General features: G+C 24.4%; 1 protein-coding gene across 1 annotated transcript in view; it reads left to right on the top strand.

The window, feature by feature from the left end:
• Positions 1 to 3,672: 3,672 nt before the first annotated feature.
• LOC135958086 (dual specificity protein kinase splA-like) overlaps positions 3,673 to 21,389 on the top strand; it is a 134,769-nt gene continuing 117,052 nt past the window's right edge. The window contains exon 1 of the mRNA XM_065508951.1: positions 3,673 to 3,804. The gene's annotated coding sequence lies outside the window, so the exon portion shown is untranslated. The remainder of the gene's footprint in view (positions 3,805 to 21,389) is intronic.

Genomic DNA, 21,389 nt, shown 5'->3' with positions numbered 1-21,389 from the left:
GCAGAGCTGCCGGATGATTTTGATAAAAAATCTGCTATAGTTTTGAATAATATTGACAAAATCAGTACATTTTTTTTTTCTAATTCTTGGATTTCCATTTACACATAAGAAAATTTTCATCCAAATACAGAATGAAATATCAAAAACTATTTCCATCATCCTTTTAACACTTTATATGCGAAGTACTCTTTGTGTTACAAAGCTGCAAAATTATTTCAGAATCCCTAATAAGGAATAAGTTGTAAAGAAAAATTTATTTAAGCACAATTAAACTTTATCAAAACCCTTATATTTTTAATGTTGTGTAGCGACACCCTTGGATACTTCAGCATCGGTTTCATTGTGATACTTAGAGAGAAATGTTTAACAAGTCCTTAATCAAACCATTCTTCCTGACGTATCTTCTTGACGACTATTCCCAACAGATCCGTCTGCTCGTGCAAAAAGAGACAACCCAGCTACTCAAATTTGCGATCCTCTAATACCGGACTGTAGCAGGGAAACAGATCAACCGTTACCTCCTTTTCTCCTATTCTGTCAACTGATCAATTGGAACAATTCGAACCACCGCTACTGGTCACTGATAGATTGCGCATTTTTGCGTTAGACAAATCGATCGACGACAATTATATTCAGGTCATAAATAACGCCCTTGCCGTCTTACAATTAGAGACCAATGGAGCATAATAAGTGGATCATCTCGATTATGAAAGTCTCGTGTGAATAATACGTTTACCTCGAAAATCTATTTCCGCTACTACTTTTCTACATCTTGGTGATCCGGTATCTACTATCCCTGTATATTCTATAAAAAACTTAACCAATTGGCAAAATCTAAGCTTGTTGTCATTGGTCTGGAATTTTGAGAGACACACACGTCCCTGCTAAATAAAAATCTCTCCTCCCATACCCTTCCTAGCCTTTGAGTCATCAGTAATGATCTCAAATGGGCCCTACCACATCGCAACCAACACCGAAAAGCCTTCATATATGAAAACACTCCCCCCCCCATCTTATTAATAAATGCCCGGAATTCAAGGTCCAAATTGGATAGATAGATTTAATCTCTGTTTGGCTGTTGAAATAGATCCAGAGGACAATGTAATCACAGTGCCGATCCTATTCTTTGAGATAAAGTACCCAGATATTATCACGAAGGAACTACCCGCATACGCAATATAATGAAGTTCCACAATTAATAAGTTCACTGCAAGATCTGGCAAACGTTAGATAGTACATAACCTTGTGGAATTTCACGATTGTTGTAGATCATTGTAGATATAATAATCCTTGGATATAAAAATCCAGTGGATTAGTCGGATTAAAGGCGATGTGATCGACACAGCATTAAAATTTCTCTTAATATCCAGGAAAACAATGAAGAATACCTATAATGTTTTTATTGAACATTATATTGTAAACAACAAAATTTTTTACCAACGAATTTTTTACCAACAAAGCGTCATATGCGGGAAGTTTTAAACTTCTTAAATTTAAAAAAAGGGCCGCTGAAGCACACCGATTGCTCACCAAAGGTTATTTTCACACGGAAGACAAAGATCGCCCAGGCCAGCCAAAAAAGTCTGAAGACCAAGAATTGGAGGCATTACCCCATGAAGATTGTTGTCAAACTAAACAAGAGCTTGCAAAATCATTGGGAGCTACTCAAGCAGCAATTTCGAAACGTTTTAATTTTAAAATTGTCTGAATGAGGATGAGAATATTTTTCATTTCGGTATTAGATGATCTACGTAGTGGAACTTCGTTCCCTCCACAGTCTTTATGAACTATCGGATGTGGAATTGAAATGAGTTTATGGCATATCAGTAATCGGAACCTCTAAATGGTGCCTCATATCGAATGACTAAAACTTATTTTCTTTTCGATTTTCTAGAACCTTTTAACCTTCGCTTTACCAATACCCACCCGGGTGACCACATCGTTTTTATTGGTTTAATATTTTTTTTTAATTTTGTTTCAATTTAAATGAAATTTATACTCACAGAACAAATTTTAAGGTTCTATAGAATTTAATAGAAACATTTTAAACTTTTTATAAGGTTTTTTAAATTTTTTAAAATTTCATTCGTCGCATATATTTATAAAAGTGTAGTGTCACCCGGTGGGTATCGGTAAACCATGTACATAAAAAACCTTTGGTAAAGCGAAGGTTATTCTAAAAATTAATTTTTTCCTTTTTATATCCTTCACCTTTCCACAATATAGTTTTCCGACCCTATAAAGTATATATATGTCTGTTGAAATCAATTTTCTGAAGACCCCAGATATCTTTGGGATCCAAATCTTCAATAATTCTGTCAGACATGCTTTCGAGAAGTTTCCTCTTTAAAATTAGCAAAATCGGTTCACAAATGGCTGAGATACGAGGAAAAAAAACAGGGCAACCTCGATTTTTGACATATTTTTGACCTATGTATATCTGGATTACTAAGTCATTAATATAGACAATATGGATATCTAATAATAGATATTTCAAAGACCTTTGCAACGACGTATATAAGACCATAGCAAGTTGGACCTACAATTGGTGAAAATCGGAAAAAATATTTTTTAACCCGAAAAAAAAATTTTCCCAAAAATAAAAAAAAAAATTTCTTTACCTAAAAATATTTAAAATTTGTATTTTGAAGTATAATTTGGTGAAGGGTATATAAGATTCGGCACAGCCGAATATAGCTCTCTTACTTGTTTTGTTTTGACGTTGTATTTAACATTTCTGTAGAAAATAGTGTTATCTCAAGAAAATATTGCTATACTGAAGATTTTCGTTATAAAAATCGGCAAACTGTCGATAAATAGGCAAATCTGGCAAGTATATAGTTTTTTATGTTGTACGAATACAATGTTATGGAGCTGTGGTTAATGCTGCTGTTAATACAGTTGGAGGTTATGTTATTGGAGTAGCGTCTGTTAACAGATCCGCTGCCTTTGTCTCTGTTATTTTAGTGGCTATCTAGTTGATTATGTACAAGTATGAGTGCACGGTGTTGTTGTTGGTGGGTCTTTTTCTTTGGAGCCAGTTTTGTAAGTTGATAGTTTTTTTTTTGTAGTTTCTTAATGTTATTGCTGTTGATATCGATGATTTTGTTGTTGACTTGTATGGCAGGCAGGCAGGTCTTCTGAATACTAGTGGATGTTTGAATATTTATGTTAAGAGTGGCTGGCTAGAGTTGTAGCTATTTTGTTTTTGTTTGAAGTACCTAAGTAGTAAGTAACAGAGCGACTGTTAGCAGTAGCAGCAGTGTAAAAGAAAAATAGTAGTAATTTGCTGCTTTGCAGCAGTTAGCCAACAAAGCTCTTGACTTCGACAGCATTTTGAATGTGTCTTTTACGTCAGTCAAGTGTTGGCGGTCGTGCAATAAAGTCGTGCAAAATAAAGTGTTATACTAAAACTAAAGCAAATTAATATTTGCTTACTAACAACAATAATTTAAATGCTTTTACAATTAATTGGCAAATTTTAATTAAAGTGATTAAAAAAAAGTAAATGAGAAAAAATTTAATTAACCATAAAAGTTATTAAAAAGTTAAATAGCTACATAATAAAAGAGTTTTTGAATTGTAGTAGGTATTAAAATAAAATAACAAAAAGATAAAAGAAAATTTAGTGCCGAAAAAAAATAATTCAATTAAAATTTTTGTGTTAAATAAAACTAAAGTGAAATTGTGCACTATTTTTTCAAAAACATTACTTATTTTGTGTTGGTGTAAGTGTTTATAAAACAAAATTGTTTTTTAATATTTTGGATTAATCTCATTTTAAACGCATTTTAAGATTTTGTGGTAAGTTTTATTTTAGTTTAATTTATTTTATTGTCTTTATGTCGCTTTATTTAGTTAAAGGGTGTCTTTAGTTGTTGTTGTTTTATTTTACAGTTAATGTTATTTTGTAAACACTTCTCTCTCAGGCCAATTAAAATATGTCTGTCAATATTAAAATGGCTGCTTTTTGTTTACATTTTATTTGTTGTGAATTTGATTAAAGGGAGGGGGGAATTGCCATAATTTGCCACTATTGAGGTTAATATTTTGGTGATTTTCTAAGTTGTACGGATTTTTAAGACCTTTTTGCTATATTTGGTTCGATTTTTAAAAAGTAATTGCATAAAATTCTTTAAAATTAATGTTACAAATTTGCATTCTAATTAAAAATGTACATAATCAAAAAATTATTAACAACTAAATAGAAATTTAATACAAATTAAATTACCCTCATTAACACGAAGTCTCGTTATGTGCTAACTAGTAGTTATAATGTCGTTTAAAATTATTTTTGTATGAAAACTGCTAGTATAACTATAAGTTAGCATCTAACCAGACTTCGTGTTAATGGGGGTTAGAATCATAAATTTTGACAGTTTTGAATAATGTAGAATAATGATTAATGAAAATAAGTCATTTTTAAGGTACGCTCACATACACATATGACCAATTTTTATATATAAAAAGCCTAACCACTATTTTTAACACAAATTTATTTACCCTTAAAAGTAAACAGCATGAAATGAAATAAATTTAAACTCATATGTTCTGTAATTTCTTCCAAATAAATGAATTTTTAAATAAATTAAAGAATTAAAATATATTTTATAGTTTTTACGTCTGTTTATTAAAATATTTCTCCTCTAACATGTTTAATGACATTCAAAATAAAACATGTTTGGAAAAAGTATTATTATTGACTTGAAAAAACAAATTTTGAATTGGTTTGGCTGAAAGTAAAAAAAATAAACAAATTTTAAGAGAAGTTTGAAGGCATCTTATAAAACGTTTGTTGGGAAATTTTACTTGCATATTCAATTTCAATTAGGATCGAAATTAAATAATTTTAAAAAAGTAGTAGAAAAATACTTTTTTAAAAAATCCAGAAAAAGATTAAATTTTAAGCCCTATTTAATAAATATAACTTAAAAGAACAGATTTTATAAACTGTAGCAAATAGTAGTAGAAAAGTACTTTTTGAACCAACACAAAATTCTAGGAAATATAATACGTACATTTTTTTATACCATTAATTCTTAATTAAACATAAAAAATTACATTGATTTAAGCTTGAATTTGGATAGAATTTAAATAATTTAAAAAAAAGTAGTAGGCAAATACTTTTCTAAAAATTTGAAAATAACCACAAAAACAATAAAATTTTAAGTCCTATTTAATACATAAAATTTAAAAGTACTTTTTAAACCAACACAAAATTCCAGGAAATATAAAGTTTTGTTTTCGTTTCATTATTAAATAACGAAAACAAGACATATTTAATAAAAATATTTAAAATCTTCAAAAAGAATTCGTTACAAAATGGAAAAATGTAAAAAAAGTACTTTTTTAATTTTTTTGAAATTTAAAAAACATTAAATAAAACCCAGAAAACATTAAATAAAACAGATTCTCTTAAAATCTTCATTTATATAAAATAGTAATAGAATAGTACTTTTTTTGAAAATGAAAAAATTCAAGAAATTTTTTTAATTTTAATAAAATAGTAGTAGAAAAAAATTCGTGAAAATTTTTGATTTATATACCTTTTGGTATTAATGAACTAAAAGGTGGCAGATTTTATGACAAAATCGATCATTTAAAAAAAGTAGTAGAAAATTACTATTTTAAATTTTTTAATTTTTAGTAAAATATTAATTGTTTATTCCTATTTAAATAAATAAAACTTAAAAATATAGATTCTATACACAATTTCTAAATAGTAGTAGAAAAGTACTTTTTTAAAATTTCGAAATTTTTAATAAAACAATAAAATTTTGTATATGTTTTGTTATTATTGAATTAATAGAAATAGATTTTATGTAGAAAAAGAAAAAGGAGTAAATAATTCCTGTTTATAAATGAACTAAAATGTGCAACATTTTATGAGAAATTAAATAATTTAAAAATGTAGTAGAAAATTTACCTTTTTTGAATTTGAAAATTTTCAGCAAAATGCTAAAATTAAAACCATTATAAATAAATAAAACTTAAAAGTACAACAATTTTAAGTTATTTCAAATAGTAGTAGAAAATTACTTTATTTTTATCTAGACAAAATTTAAGTAAATATTGAATTTTGTGTTAATTTCTTTATTAATGAACTAAAACAAGAATATTTTGTAAAACAAAACATTTTAAAAAAGTATTAAGCGCTTTTTTATCAGTAAACTGCTCAAAAAAACGTAATCTATAAAAATTTCAAATAGTAGTAGAAAAGTACAATTTTAATCCAGACAAAATTTAAGTAAATATTAAATTTTATGTTCATTTCTTTATCAAGTAACAAAAAGAAGAGAAATTTTATGAAAAATTCAATCATTTAAAAAAGTAGTAAAAAAGTACTTTTTTTAAATATCGAAATTTTCAGTTAAATATAGCATTGTAAGCTATTTTAATAACTGTTACTTAAAGGAACAGATTTTATTTAATCTTAGATTAATTCATAGAGTAAAAGAAAAGTACTTTTTTAAAATTCAGTCATTTAAAAAAGTAGTAAAAAAGTACTTTTATTAAATATCGAAATTTTCAGTAAAGTAATAAATTTTAAGCTGTTTTTATATAAGTAAACAGCTCAAAAAAAATACAATCTATAAAAATCTGTACATATTTCTAATAGTAGTAGAAAATTACAATTTTAATCTAGATAAAATTTAAGTAAAAATTTAATTTCTTTATCAAGGAACAAAAATAAGAGAAATTTTGTGAAAAATTCAATCATTAAAAAAAGTAGTAAAAAAGTACCTTTTTTTTAAAATATCGAAATTTTCAGTAAAACATTAAATTTTATGCTGTTTAATATAAGTAATTAGCTCAGAAAATCATAATCTATAAAAATCTGCACTTATTGCAATTAGTAGTAGAAAAGTACAATTTTAATCCTGTCAAAATTTAAGTAAAAATTTAATTTTGTATTCATTTCTTTATCAAGGAACAAAATGAAGAGAAATTTTATGAAAAATTCAATCATTTAAAAAAGTAGTAAAAAAGTACCTTTTTTAATATAACGACATTTTCAGTAAAGTATTAAATTTTAAACATAATCTATAAAAATCTGCACTTATTTGAAATAGTAGTAGAAAAGTACAATTTTAAACCTTCAAATTCAATCATTTAAAAAAAATTTATGAAAAATTCAACCATTTAAAAAAGTAGTAAAAACTACTTTTTTTAAATATCGAAATTTTCAGTAAAATATAAAATTTTATGCTTTTTTTATAATTAATTAGCTCAAAAAATCATAATCTATAAAAATCTGTACTTATTTCAAATAGTAGTAGAAAAGTACAATTTTAATCCTAACAAAATTTAAGTAAAAATTTAATTTTGTGTACATTTCTTTAACAGGGAACAAAAAGAAGTGAAATTTTAAGAAAATTTCAAAAAGTAGTAGAAAACTACTTTTTTTAAATATCGCAATTTTCAGTAAAATATAAAATGTTAAGCCATTTTAATAACTGAAACTTAAACGAACAGATTTTATTTAATCTTAAATTATTGCAAACAGTAACAGAAAAGTAAGTACTTTTTTAAAATATGAAAATTTTCAATAAAATATTAAAATTCAAACTTTTATTCAAGTGGTTTTAAATATTGTTAGAAGTTAAAAAATAACAAAAATTTCATAGATATTTATTCAAATACTTAAACAGTGACCTAAATTAGAGACAAAAAACAAATGCTTTTTAACAAAATTGACAACTTAATAGGTCGGATGGTATATAAGAGGCTACAAAGTTGAAACAAGTTAAAATCCTATTAATCTTACAAACGTTTATAATCTAACTGGAAGGCAACAGGCCTCCACAACAACAAAAAATTGCTCAAATTTCCCACCATAAATTACAGCAATAAGACACACAGACACTCTTTACAATTTATTTTATTTTGATAGGTTTGAATTGCAAAAAACTTTCTTTCATTAATAACAAAACTTTCAAAAAACTAAAGAACAAATACGAAACTTGTACACTGGCACACACAAACTCTAGCAGATAAAATTAACCAAAAAAAAAAAAAACACAGATACTCAAAGACAGCTATACAAGATCTAAGGCATTAAACTGACACATCATAATAAGCCTTGAGGCTAAAAACATGTTCATAAAACGAACAAAACAAAAAAAAGTCTGTGGATCGGTGTCTATAAATTCATGAGTAACACATAAATCAGGTAAATGCGAATTGTATAACTTACTACACAAAAACTAAAGTTTTATACACATTTTTATTTCTTTCTTTGAAATTATTAACAAAAATACGTTTAGCTTTTTTTTCTCTTGTCTGTTATTGGCCTTAAAGCTAAACTTTAAATATGTAAAGTATGTAAAGATAATAGAGTTTGGCAGACAATCAAATAAATAAATAAACAAACAAATAAGAATGATGAAGAAGCCAGCTAGATCACTTGCAACTAGCTAGCTAGCGATCCAGGTTTGCTGCTTAATAAAACTATAAAGCAATTGTAAATATGCCAGTAATACTTCTTACATTGTTATCATCAATAGTGCCAAAACATTTACCATTTATTTATACGGGTAAATGTAAATAAATGTTGAAAATTTCCAAGTCACTAAATGGGTTACATTTGTCATTAGGTGCTGTGTGACATTTTAAAGAAAAATGCCGCGTCTTATAAAGAATATTATTGCTGTCTAGATCGATTATTTTTAAGGTGCTGTTTAAAGTAAAGAACTTTAAGAGACAGTTTGGAGTATTTATTGGATTTAAATGGACTATAAATATATTTATATGTTTTGTAAGGGATCTCAATCAGGTTAGTTTTAAATAAATGATGGCTTAACATGTCAGTAAACATGAGTTTGATGTATATTTTCGTATTTGTCATTGATATACTAAGGTAGTAGTTTAAAAAAAATTATTTTATGATGGGGAAAGATATCTTTGTAGCAGGGATTAAAAAATTTTTACCATTTGGCTGAATTGTCAATAATTTTAAAATAGTAGTAGGAAAGTACTTTTTTTAAATTTGGAAATTTTAGACAATTATTAAATTTTAAGCCCTATTAAATAAAATTCTAAGCTCTATTAAATAAAACTGAAAAATAACAAATTCTGTAAACATTTAAAATGTTATCGAAAAGTACTATTTTAAACTAGACAAAATTCAAGAAAATATTGAATTTTATGTTAATTTCTTTATTAATGATTTGAAAGGAGTCAATTTTTATGTAAATTTTAATAATTTAAAAAAAGTAGCAGAAAAGTACTTTTCTAGTTTTTAGTCAAATATTAAATTTTATGCCCTTTTAATATATAAAACTAAAAAAGAACAAATTCTGTAAACATTTTAAATTTTACAAAAATAGTAGTAGAAAAATACTTTTTAAAACTTGAAATAATTCAAGAAAATATTTAATTTTATGTTAATTTCTTTATTAATGATTTGAAAGGAGACAATTTTTATGATAAATTTAATAATTTAAAAAAGTAGTAGAAAAGTACATTTTTAAATATGGAGATTTTTATCAAAATTTTCAAGTTTAAGCCCTTTTTAATAAATAAAACTGAAAAAGAACAAATTCTGTAAATATTTTAAATTTTACAAAAATAGTAGTAGAATAGTACTTTTTAAAACTTGAAATAATTCAAGAAAATATTAAATTTTATGTTAATTTCTTTATTAATGATTTGATAGGTGACAATTTGTATGATAAATTTAATAATTTAAAAAAAGTAGTAGAAAAGTACTTTTTTAAATATGGAGATTTTTAACAAAATTTTTAAGTTTAAGCCCTTTTTAATAAATAAAACTGAAAAAGATTAAATTCTGTAAACATTTTAAATTTTACAAAAATAGTAGTAGAAAAGTACTTTTTAAAACTTGAAATAATTCAAGAAAATATTGAATTTTATGTTAATTTCCTTATTATTGATTTAAAAGGAGACAATTTTTACGAAAATTTTAATGATTTAAAAAAGTAGCAGAAAAGTACTTTTTTAAATATGGAGATTTTTAGTCAAATATTAAATTTTAAGCCCTTTTAATAAATAAAACTGAGACAGAACAAATTCTGTAAACATTTAAAATTTTACCAAAATAGTAGTAGAAAAGTACTTTTTTAAACTAGACAAAATTCAGGAAAATATTGAATTTTATGTGAGATTTGGAGATTTTCAGTCAAATATTAAATTTAAATCCTGTTTAATAAACAAAACTGAAAAAGAACAGATTCTGTAAACGTTTATAATTTTATCAAAATAGTAGTAGAAAAGTACTTTTTTAAACTCGACAAAATTCGAGAAAATTATGTGTTTAAATTAATTTCTTTATTAATGATTTAAAAGCTGCCAATTTTTACGAAAAACTTAATAATTAAAAAATAGTAGAAAAGTACTTTTTTAAATATGGAGATTTTTAACAAAATTTTCAAGTTTAAGCCTTTTTAATAAATAAAACTGAAAAAGAACAAATTCTGTAAACATTTAAAATGTTACCAAAATAGTAGTAGAAAAGTACTTTTTTAAAGTAGACATAATTCAGGATAATATTGAATTTTATTTTAATTTCTTTATTAATGATTTAAAAGGAGACAATTTGTATGATCAATTTAATAATTTAAAAAAAGTAGTAGAAAAGTACTTTTTTAAATATGGAGATTTTCACTCAAATATTAAATTTTAAGCCCTTTTTAATAAATAAAACTGAAAAAGAACAAATTCATTAAACATTTAAAATTTTACCAAAATAGTAGTGGAAAAGTACTTTTTTAAAACTAGACATAATTTAAGAAAATATTGAATTTTATGTTAATTTCTTTATTAATGATTGAAAAGGACACAATTTTTATGAAAAATCTAATAATTTAAAAAAGTAGTAGAAAAGTATTTTTTAAATATGGAGATTTTCAATAAATTATTTAATACTTATGGCTATTAAAATAATTAAAATAAAAACAAATGATTTTTATAGATATTCTCAATTATTTCAATAGTATTAGAAAAGAACTTTTTAAAATATTAAAATTTTATAAAAGCAAATTTAAACAAAAAAAATAATGAATTTTATGGCTGATTCTTAATTAATGAACTAAAAGCAGACAAATGTTATGTGAAATTAAAACATTAAAAAAAGTAGTAGAAAAGTGCTTTTATTAAGTTTCTAATTTTCAGTAAAATATTATATTTTAATATATTTTAAAGTAGTAAATAGCTCAATAAAACATATTCTAAAGAAATCTGCAATTATTGCAAATAGTAGTAGAAAAGTACTATTTAAGAAATACAAAATTTTAGTAAATTTATAATTTTGTGTTGATTTCTTTGTAAATGAAGCGAAAGAAGACAAATTTTAAGTAAAATTCTATAATAAAAATTAAAAGGTATTAAAAAAGTACTTTTATATGTATTGAAATTTTCAGTAAAATATTAAATTTTAAGGTAAATAGATAAAAAAATACATTTTCTATTGAAATTTGCAATTATGACAAATAGTAGTAGAAAAGTATTTTTATAAATTTTCTAACTTTTTGTAAAAATATTAAAATTCGAACTATTGTATTATTAAGTTAAAAAATTAGTTTTGTAATAAAAATGGTAAAACACGGTTGTATAAAATTAAATAATTTAAAAAAGTAGTAGAAAAGTACTTTTTTAAATCTGTAAATTTTCAGTAAAATATTAAAATTTAAGCTTTATTTAAGAAAAAAAGGTGAAAGATTTGATTTTGTAAACATTTTACTTGTTACCAAATAGTAGTAGAAAACTACTTAATCAATCTAGACAAAATTCGAGAAAATTTTGAGTTTTATGATTATTTCTTTAGTAATGATTCAAGAGAACAAAATGATTCAAGAGAACAAAGTTTTTTTATTTGTAAATTTTCAATAAAATAATAAATTCTTAGATATGTTTAATAAATAAAGCTTAAAAATAACAGTTTTTTTAAACGTTTTGAATTTTTTTTACAATAGTAGTAGAAAAGTACTTTATCAATGTAGAAAAAAATTCGAGAAAATTTTTAATTTTTTGTTCATTTTGTTATTTTGTGGTAAAAACAGACAGATTCGATGAAAAAATTAATAATTAATAAAAAGTAGTAGAAAAGTACTTTTTTTAAATATGGAAATTTTGAGTAAATAGTTAAGTATTAGTAATTCAAACTTAATAGAATGGATTCTATAGAAAGTCTCCATTATTTAAAAAAGTAGTAGAAAAGTACTTTTTTAAATTTTCAAACTTTTTACAAAAAATTCAAACCGTTTTTCAATAAAAAATTTTAAATAAATTTAAAACATATTTTCTAATCAATCAAAATTAAGTGTTATATTTGTTCCTAAAATAAACATGCTGAATGATTTAAACATTTGTTATTCTTAATAAATAATTTGTTTGCTGTTTTTTCTAACAACTGTGAAGAGTTTTATCGAAGAAACACACCTAGAACAGGTATTTGGACAACAACTGTAAACGTTCTAGTTACAAAAGATTCTAATAATAAAAAATAACGTGACAACATATGAAAAAAACATGAATAATAATATCAAAATTATATAAAATAATATAGAAAACAAATAAAATATTCTTCATTCATTAAAACAATCAAAAAATTCAATGTTTTAAAAGGAGCCATTAAAAAAACTGTTATTTATAAAAACAACTTGCTTGGGAGAGGGGGGGGAGAGAGAGAGGGTTAGAAAAAGAGCTGTAATGTGAGCTAACAGAGGGACACATAAACAAACAAACCAATTTGACTGAAAACGAAAATGTTAAGAAACAAACCTGATTCTATTGTTAGTCTGAAAACAAGAAAAAATTGTATTTTAAACCTTTCTGTCTATAAATACATTTACATTTTAAGTTTGTTAATGTTGTTGTGTGTTTGTTTGTTGGTGTTTTCTTTGTAATAAATCTATTAAAAAGACAAACTACTTGTCTTATTGCTATTTTGCATTTAAATACAAACCTTTATTGCAAAATAGTTTCAACAAAAGCCAGACTGTCAGCCAATTCAATATAAATATTGTTCATTTTCCAGTGTTTAAGTTCAAAGCAGCAAGGTCATTGTTAGTGTTGCATACAAATATTTTATTTCAAAGAAAAATACTCTGTATTATAATTGGTATTATTAAATTAAATTATTAGTAAACTTAATGGGGCATTAAAAAACAAACTAAGCCTAAAGTTATTTGTATTATTTAGGTTTTAAATTTATTTTATATGAATTGAAAGGGGAATGATTCAATAAATTTTATTTTGAAAATTAATTTAAATGGTTTATTTATGGATTTAAGACTTTAATACTATTAGTATTAAAGGTCATTATGTTTTGTTAATGGATGTTGAAGAAGTTGTGTAATAACAAAAATTCATTTATTATTTCCTTTTTATAAGAAACTTCCTTTAACCATTTATATGGAGTTTTTGTTTTATCCTCTATCTTTTCTTATTTAGTATTAGTTATTGCAAATATTTTCGATTATTGCCTTTAAAGCAATACTCTAAACTTTGTTCCGGCCTCTTTAAAATTTGTTGTTGTCTATTATTTGTATTTTATTTTTGATTATCATGAAAAATAAATGGAATTTGCAATAAAGGTAGTTCTACTTCAAAGGCTGGTAATGCAAGACCAAGTGTTAGGCTACTAAAACTACAAGAAAATAATGAAATGTTATGAAAAATCAAAACATTTGAAAAGGTAGTAGAAAAGTACTTTTCTTAGTTTAGAAATTTTCAGTAAAATATTAAATTTTAAGCAGTTTTAAATTAAAAACTAGCTAAAAAAAAAAACATATTGTATAGAAATCTGCAGTTATTGCAAATAGTAGTAGAAAAATACTATTTTATTTTAGAAAAAAATTAAGTAAATATAGGATTTTGTGTTTATTACTTTATTAATGAATAAAAGGAAGACAAATTTTGGGAAAAATATTATCATTTAAAATAGTAGTAAGAAAGTACTTTTTGAAATATCGAAATTTTCAGTAAATTTAAAATATGAAAAAGCTATTTTCAGTAAAATATTAAATTTAAGGTATTTTATATAAGTAACTAGTTCAAAAAAAAACATATTCTATAGAAATTTGCAATTATGAGAAATAGTAGTAGAAAATTATTTTTTTTAATTTTCAAACTTTTTATAAAAATATTAAAATTCGATTTGTTTTATTATTATTTAAGTTAAAAAAAACATATTTGTAAGAAAATGTTAAAAATTTTAATAATTTAAAAAAAGTAGTAGAAAAAAATACTTTTTTAAATTTTAAAATTTTCAGCAAAATTTTACATTTTCAGTTTTATTTAATAAATAAAAGCTTTAACAACAGATTTTTTAAACATTTTAAATAATACCAAAAAAGTAGTAGAAAAGTACTTATCTTAATTTTGAAATTTTCAGTAAAATGTTATATTTAAAGCTGTTTTAAATTAGTAATTGGCACAATAAATCATATTCTATAGAAATCTGTAATTATTGCAAATAGTAGTAGAAAAATACAATTTTATTTTAGACAAAATTTAAGTAAATATAGGATTTTGTGTTCATTTCTCTATTAATGAATAAAAGGGACAACTTTTATGAAAAATTCAATCATTTCAAATAGTAGTAAGAAAGTACTTTTTGAAATATCGAAATTTTCAGTAAATTTAAAATATGAAAAAGCTATTTTCAGTAAAATATTAAATTTAAGGTATCTTAAATAAGTAACTAAGTAGTTCAAAAAAAACATTCTATAGAGATTTGCAATTATGAGAAATAGTAGTAGAAAATTATTTTTTTTAATTTTCAAACTTTTTATAAAAATATTAAAATTCGATTTATTTTATTATTATTTATGTTAAAAAAAACAAATTTGTAAGAAAATGTTAAAAATTTTAATAATTTAAAAAAAGTAGTAGAAAAAAATACCTTTTTAAATTTTAAAATTTTCAGCAAAATTTACATTTTAAGTTTTATTTAATAAATAAAAGCTGTAACAACAGATTTGTTTAAACATTTTAAATAATATCAAAAAAGTAGTAGAAAAGTACTTATCTTAATTTGGAAATTTTCAGTAAAATATTATATTTTAAGCTGTTTTAAATTATTAACTAGCTCAATAAATCATATTCTATAGAAATCTGTAATTATTGCAAATAGTAGTAGAAAAATACTATTTTAATTTAGACAATATTTAAGTAAATATAGGATTTTGTGTTTATTACTTTATTAATGAATAAATTAAAGACAAATTTTGGGAAAAATTCAATCATTTAAAATAGTAGTAAGAAAGTACTTTTTGAAATATTGAAATTTTCAGTAAATTTAAAATATGAAAAAGCTATTTTCAGTAAAGTATTAAATTTAAGGTATTTTAAATAAGTAACTAGTTCAAAAAAAAACATATTCTATAGAAATTTGCAATTATGAGAAATAGTAGTAGAAAATTATATTTTTTAATTTTCAAACTTTTTATAAAAATATTAAAATTCGATTTATTTTATTATTATTTAAGTTAAAAAAAACAAATTTGTAAGAAAATGTTTAAAAAAATTAATAATTTAAAAAAAAGTAGTAGAAAAATTAATTTTTTAATTTTCAGCAAAATTTTACATTTTAAGTTTTATTTAATAAATAAAAGCTGTAACAACAGATTTTTTAAACATTTTAAATAGTAACAAAAAAAAGTAGTGGAAATGTACTTAAACAATCTAGACAAAATTCGAGAAAATTTTGAGTTTTATGTTAATTTTTTTTATGGAATTTAGGCTACTAAAACTGCAAGTTATGCTTCTGCAACATATTAAAAAATTAATCTTTATAAAGTCTGTTATCACTTTTATCTGCTGTAGGGTACTAAAAAAACATCTATCTACTGTATTTTTTTCTGTTCAATAATATTCAATATTCTTTTGCCATCAAATATCTACCAAAACTTTACGTGTTTTACCTTTATTTCTATCCATTTACAAAAATATTTGTTTTCTTTTTGGTTGTCTCTGTTTTTAAGCGTCTATATCTAAAGGTAATTTTCATAGCTAAAAGTTAATACTCATAGCATTTTGTGTAACTCATGAACCCGCACATCTGTGCACAAAAAATACCAAGTTTGAAACCATCATCATCATCAGCATCCTCCTCAATGTTAACAGCAGCATTGAATTGTTGTTTAAGTGCTGAGCTGAGTTTAGTTTAGCTTGGTTTCGTTTCATTTTGTTATTAAGATAAAATTACGCAGATACAATGTAAACTTACTTAAATATAACTATGACTACAAAACATTTCATTAACTTGAATTTTTTTCCGCAAAAAACCAAAAAAAAAATATGAAAAAAATATTAGGAATCGTGCTTAAAAATTGTTTTCTTGTTTTTTCTTTTAAAAATAAAAAAGTTTTCTATAAAAAAAAATTAGATGAATAGACAAGAAATTTGCTTTAACCATTATTTAACTATTTATTCCAAGTTGTTTTTGTTTGTTAAATACTAGTTATTTTTGTGTGTTTTTTCTTTTCTATAAAGAAAATATTTATTGTTTTTTAATATTTCTTGTGTAAGATTAAACATGTTAAAATAATCTTCAATTGTTTGCTTTTAAAGCAGATTCTATAATTACCTTTTTATTAAGGGGTTATTCACTTTAAGTCTGACAAAGATTTGATGGTTTCTAAACACAGGCAAAATAGATTTGTTATATTCAATCTATGAGATATTTTTCCCGAAATTGATGAATTGCCGGTCTGGAATTTTAAGGCATTATTTACTTCTTAGGTGGCAATTAATTAGAATTGAAACTTTGATTTAGACTTATTTTTGTTTTCCTAAATAAGTAGTTGAAATAAGGGGGCAATTATTGAAAATTATTGTTTAACAATACTTTACTTTACAAATGGCGGCATTTCCAAACTTGCGTGAATTTATTTCAAATTTAATGGATTTTCTTTTCTTAGCTTATTGAGACTTTGAAAACCATATGGAAAGAATCTAGATTCATTACAAAATAGAATGGTTACTTCATCTAAGCAAAACATTTTTAAGACTTTGTTGTTTACCGAAAAATGGTTAAAAAGAACCAAATCAATTAAATCCAAAGATTCGCTTTAAAATATTACTTAACACTCAAACAAACATAAGTATTTCGTATTCAAGTGTGTGTGTAATTTAAAGCAACAAATAAAACAACAACAATAAGCGGTAATTAACATGTATTTGACAACAAAACAAAAATCCCATTACTTAAAACAAACTACTAAAAATCGTTTGTATTAAAACCTTAAAAAAAAATCACGACATCATTAGAAAAATAAGCAAAAAAACAACTTCAACGACAAACACCACGCCAAGTGTCAATAACAGTTTATCAGTTTAAGTCTGGTCAAAAGTACAAAAGTCATTAGATTTTCAATTTCTAGCTCACAGTTGTTGTTTTTTGTGATGTTTTGACTACAAAACAACCAGATTACACAAAATATTTTTACCCCAGGTAGACATTTCAAATAAAACAAAATAACAAAATGCGATACAAAACACAATACCACTAATTTAGTTTAATTAGCAAACATTTTACTGTTGTTGTTGTTGTTGCCAAGTTTAACGTTACTGCTGTTAATTATTTTAGTTTTGTTTTAAACGCAACCTATAAGCCCCACGACTAAATGATTTAATTTTCGTAAACATTAACAAACAAAACCAAATCACCTCTAATTACGAGTATTTTAATGTTGTTGTTACAATTGTGTGAATTTTGTTGTTTTTACACAATAGTTTTTGCTTAAATGCCGGTATCTTTGGGCTCTTTGGTGCAACAGCTCTGGATTACTTAATTAAACACCACTTTAATTTACTCCACTGTATTGCTGCTGATGCTATGAATGATGTTTAAATAATTTGTTTTTCTACAGGGGAAACTAAATTATAACAAAATAAACTTTAAATTACCAAACATTTGTGAATAAATGCAAGAGTAAAATGTGTCAATTTGGTGAATGAGGAAAAAAAAGCAAGCGATTATGCGAACCCTTCACATTTTGGAATAATGAAAACAAGGTTTGCAATATTACATTAAAAACGGTCTAATTTGTATTTATCCTATAAATTGCATTTTAATTAAACACTTACTAAGCAAATTTACTTATAAAGTCCTTGTTTTATAAAAAAGTTACCAAATTGTCACTAACTTTAACATTTCCTTTTTGCAATTAAATCTCATTTTCTTTTACTTACTCCACATACATACACATACTCTCACTAAATATCCTCTCAACAATTTTGTTTTGTTTACATTTTAGTAGAGCTCTCTAATTGAGAGCCTTTTAACCTTCGCTTTACCAAAGGTTTTTTATGTACATGGTTTACCAATACCCACCCGGGTGACACTACACTTCTATAAATATATGCGACGAACGAAATTTAAAAAAATTTAAAAAACCTTATAAAAAGTTTAAAATGGTTCTATTAAATTCTATAGAACTCTAGAATTTGTTCAGTGAGTACATATTTCATTTAAATCGAAACAAAATTAAAAAAAATATTAAACCAATAAAATCGATGTGGTCACCCGGGTGGGTATTGGTAAAGCGAAGGTTAATGCTTCTTCTTTCCTTTTTTAGTTTTTACTTTAGAATTGAACAGTTCGGTTGTGTTTGGTTAATAAGTTTAAAGAAAATTAAAAATATTCGTTATAAAAGCAAAGAAAATTCTAATATTTTGATAACAAATGATAATTAAAATATTATTAATTATTTTTATGTAAAAAAATTTAAAAAAGTCGCTAATTTATTTATGAAAATGTGAAATTGAAAATTATATATGTAATTCGCCTAGAATTTTTGAGCCGGTTGTTGATTTTACTTTGTGTGGCCATTCGTTGTTGTTGTTGTTTTTGTTATTTTTGTAGGAAGTGTTTATTTGTTGTTGTAATTAAATAAAGTACAATTAAATGAAGATAGAAAAACGAAAATTTTATAATTTAAAGATGGCGGTGGTGAAAATGTTTTATTAGTAAAGGATACAATTGAAATTTGTATTAAAGAGAAAATACATAAATTTAAAAGAAATAATAAGTGTGAATCTTGAAAATGAGTAATGAATAAATTAACGATTAAAATTTAAAAGTTTCGGTTTGTTGCAGATTAGGCAGAATATTAGTTTGAGTTCTGAAAGAAAGTGTTTAGGTCGGACTCTAATGTGTTTCATTATTTTTAAATAAAATAATATAATTCTCTGGTGTAAACTCACTGTTGAGGCTGTAAAAGCAATAATTAAATAAAACAAGTTTTAAAAAGTTATGAAAAAAGTAAAATAGTTAATATTGAAATAAATCCAATTAAAACTAAGTGTTATTTTAATATGTATTTAAAGAAATAATAAGTGTGAAACTCTTCATGAATATATAAAAGCAATAATTTAAAAAAATTAAAGTTTTAAATGTTATTTAAACCACTGGAGTTTATGTGAAAGAGTTTAGTTTGCCGAACCATCACCATAACACGTAAGTTGGGGAAACTGAAATTAAATGTTATTTCAATATTTATTAAAATGTCAGGTAGATTTATAAATACTATTTATATATCGTTCAAAAATAGTCACTTGCGACTCTACAAAGTGTAACAAACCTCCTTAATTAGGACAGATATACATTGGCGGCCAGCTATTTAGGACAAATACTTGATTTTTTTTCATCAACTGAATTTTAAGTGCGATAGAGCCAAAACAAAATGACCTAAGGGTATGAAATTTATTTTAAATATTTCTATTTTCTCAAAAATGTTTGGAAAAATCGGTACAACATATATATATATATATGTATACAGTGGTTGAAAAAACAATGGAAACTTTTCCAAATATTTCATTAGTGGCCTAAAATCTGAAATAATTTTTTAAAATATTTTAACATTTTTGTAGTATTTTATTAACTTAATTTAACAAAAAAACAAAGGACATAATTACTTAAATTCTAAAAATGAGAAAACAAAATTAAAAGATTTCTTTATTACGGCATTGACAAAACAATGGAAACTTAGGTATTATTTTAACAAATATGGTATAAACTTTGCAATAACTCAATATTTTGTTGGGTATCCCTTATTTTTTATAACTGCTACACATCGACGATGCATTGAACCAATTAAAGAGTCAATGGTCTCCTTTGAAATATTTTGCCATTCCCTTATAACCGCCTCCGATAAATCTTCCTTCCTGGTGTAATTTTGGGTCCTTATTTTACGATCTACAATTTCCCATAGATTTTCTATGGGATTGAGATCTGGCGATTGGGCAGGCCACTTAAAAACACGTACCTCGTTGGATTGTATCCACTCGGTTACAACCCTAGAGGTGTGTTTCGGGTCGTTGTCGTGTTGGAATCTCCAAACTAGGGGCATATTTTCCTCAGCGTATGGATACATAACATCGTTTAATGTGGTTCTGTATCCTATACCTGTCATGGTATCTTTTATAATATGAATTGGGCCCATACCTTGCCCTGAAAAACATCCCCATAACATAATATTGCCACCGCCAAACTTTACGGTCGTATTTGTGTACTTTGGATCTAATCTTTTTCCCTTTGGTCGTCTTACAAATGTTCTCCCATCACTGCCTCTTAAATTGTATTTGGATTCGTCGGAAAAGAGGACAGTATTCCATTTCTGTATCGACCAGTTTAAATTATCCCTGGCAAATTGTAGACGTGCAGAACGGTTCTTTTTAGAAATGAGTGGTTTTTTCACAGGACGATAGCAACCAAGACCAGCTTCATTTGCCCTGCGACTAACTGTTCGGGTACTTATTTCTAATTAAGGCTATTAACAACCTCTCGAGGAGTTATTTTTGGGAATTTCTTAAACTCTCTCGCTATTAAATTATCTTATCTAGAAGTAGTCTTACGAGGTCTTCCACCTAAATGTTGAGTTTTTGCAGAACCGGTCTCACGAAATTTCTTTATAATTTTTGAAGCTGCTGATTTATTTATTGAATATCACAGATACTTTTTTGTTTTAAAACAGCTTTAAAATCGTTAATTATTTCATTTTCTAAGTCTTAACTTTAATCATTTTCGTTAACTTTGAAGAAAAAGCAGTTATGCGAAAAACTTAGAAAAATAAATTGTGAAAAATTACCAGAATTTAAAAATAAAATAACTGTAAACAGGATGCTTTTTACATCGTTCTTTTAAATATTATTTTCGTTTTACACTTCTTTCTTGCGGAAGTTTAAAAGTTTCCATTGTTTTGTCAGTAGCGAAATAGTGAATATTTTTAATTTTGTTCTTTTTTTCAGAATATAATTAATTATGTTGTTTGTTTTTCAGTTAATTTATATAAATAAAACTATACAAGTAAAATACTAAAAAAAAAATATTTTAAATTTTGGGCTACATGTGGAATATTTGGAAAAGTTTCCATTGTTTTGTCAACGATGTTAGTTTTATGGATTATCTAAAGGACAAAACT

The sequence above is a fragment of the Calliphora vicina genome, chromosome 4 (assembly GCF_958450345.1).
Source record: "Calliphora vicina chromosome 4, idCalVici1.1, whole genome shotgun sequence".
NCBI classification, from domain to species: domain Eukaryota; kingdom Metazoa; phylum Arthropoda; class Insecta; order Diptera; family Calliphoridae; genus Calliphora; species Calliphora vicina.
This window is presented reverse-complemented; position numbering and strand designations above follow the sequence as displayed.